Source organism: Palaemon carinicauda, chromosome 45, assembly GCF_036898095.1.
Source record: "Palaemon carinicauda isolate YSFRI2023 chromosome 45, ASM3689809v2, whole genome shotgun sequence".
NCBI classification, from domain to species: domain Eukaryota; kingdom Metazoa; phylum Arthropoda; class Malacostraca; order Decapoda; family Palaemonidae; genus Palaemon; species Palaemon carinicauda.
This window is the reverse complement of record NC_090769.1, coordinates 9,742,071-9,744,570: the sequence shown is the minus strand read 5'-3', so window position 1 is coordinate 9,744,570 and position 2,500 is coordinate 9,742,071.

The following is a 2,500-nucleotide window of genomic DNA, read 5'->3' as shown; positions in this document are numbered from 1 at the left end:
CCACATCTCTTTCGTTTTTCTCTGCTCTCCAGTTCCACATCTCTTTTAATTTTGCCTGCTCTCAAGGTCCACATCGCTTTCATTTTCCCCTGCTCTCCAGTTCCACATCTTTTCTTTCAATGTTTCTTTCTCTCCAGGTCCACATCTCTTTTATTTTCCCCTGCTCTCCAGTTCCACATCTCTTTCAATTATTCCTACTCTCCAGTTTCACATCTCACAATATTTCATAATCAACAGTTCCACATCTCTCAATTTTTCATCTCTTCCACATCTTTCAGTTTCCCCTGCTCTCAAGTTCCATATCATTTTAAATTTTTCTTGCTCTCCATTTCCACATTTTCATTTTCCCCTGCTCTCCAGTTCCACGTCTTCTCTTTGATTTTTTTTTTTTTGCTCACCAGTTCCACATCTCTTTTAATTTCCCCTGCTCTCCGGTTCCACATCTCTTCCACTTTCCCCAGCTCTCCACTTCCACATCTTCTCTCTCACGTTCCCCTGCTCCCACTTCCTCTTCCTGTTCCCTCCGCCTCCCCTTTGTTGATTTTAGTTGTGATTTATCGAAGATTCGGGTTCCATCTCTATCTAAAAACCTGAAACAAATTTCCACGACATTTTTCAGGGCAACGCTTCAAGAAAGAGAGGAACAGATTTCAGCTTATGAATCCATCATTATCGTTCGGTCGCTCAATCGTCTTTTCCTCTCGTTTTTACGGGAAATAAATTCCAATTCCCTTACTGGAAAGTGATAGAGTGGAATACCGTTCAACCCGAATCAATAGGAATTTATGACACTGAATACTAATGGTGGCCATTAAAAATAATGGGGATAATTCTTCAAACCTGGCGTCCTTTGACATAATCACCGCAGTTCTCTTTTTCATTTGATAATTAAGACATGTGTCATTGTTAAGGAATTCTGAAAAAACTCTTAAGAGGTGCAGACGAATGATGTGTGTTTTTAAAAGCTGTGCACAATCATTTTTGTGCTGCTTTTTATGACTTGGTGTTGCCTCCGTCAACATTTTTTTCCACGCTACTTTAAAGACATCATCTAAAGTATCTGGAAGTTTATGTGTTTTCCTGAAAGTTTTTTTAGTATTTGTTTATATTGATGATAATATTGACACCCCATTAGATGATTTCAAACACTGTTACAGGTATCCTATGATTTTCTTCTTGGGAAAAAAAAAAAAAAAACTTTTAGATATGGATTCCTAAATTCCATAAATGGGAATTGTAATTCAGACGTCCACAGTTACCTAGCCCCTTTTTTTTTACATTTAAAACTACTAATTTTTGTATTATGTGACTTCGCATTTAAAGCGTAACGCTGTTTTCGTGGAGGAAACGTGAAGTCATACAATCCAGTACCTATGGAACTTGCCACATTTACAGAGTGATGTAAATAGCGGTACTCTTAAATGTACTTGTTGATGTAACGCTGTTATAGCTGCATCTTTCATTACATGAATTTTTCAATTTACTAAGGCTATACCCCAGCTAACTTTTTTTGATGTAGATATTATTTAATTATTTATACATTATTTGTATTTGTTTTATTTTTTATCTTGGTTACTCGAATAAAAAAAAAAAAAAAAAAAAAGCTTCACTAAGACTCATGTCACTTCCAGAACCAAACCACACATTGGGTAAGGTCTGTGCTGATATATGGATGGTTTGATTTAAAACAATCCTAATAATTTTTTTCTCCACCGATGATTTAGTTTATATTTTCTTCGCTTCATCTTTTTCTATTCTTTCGTTATGCTTTACTTGAATTAATGACATTTTTATCCCATAATATCCTCAATACGATTAATAGTAACAGCAGCAATAATTATATATATATATATATATATATATTATACACACATATATATATATATATATATGGGTACATTGATAGATAAATAGATATTTAGATAGATAGGTAGTAGTGACCTAAGAAATAAGTTTGGTCCTGGTGTTGCAACCAAGGTGGAGATTATAATGAAACTGACACCTTTTCCTAAAAACTTGATGGAGTTGGGAAAGTAACACCCTTTTAGAGCCACCCTCTTATAGGAAAAGAGGTAGCAGATACACACACACACACACACATATATATATATATATATAATATATATATACATATATGTATATGTATATATATATATATATATATACACACACAATTTACTGTTCATATATATGTGTGTATATATATGCATATATATTATATATATAATTGAGAGAGAGAGAGAGAGAGAGAGAGAGAGAGAGAGAGAGAGAGAGAGTTATTTCAAGTAAAGTACAGTATGTATATTATACTTCGAAAATCTTTATCAAGAGAATTTCGTGAATATATATTTTTCTTCTACTTCCATTTTAACGAATTTATGATTACCATATTATTAAAATTAGCCCATATCTCCTCTCACATCGATCCAGCCGGTGTAGTAGAGAAGGTGTGTGTGTGTGTGTCTCTCTCTCTCTCTCTCTCCATGTGCGCACGTTTTTG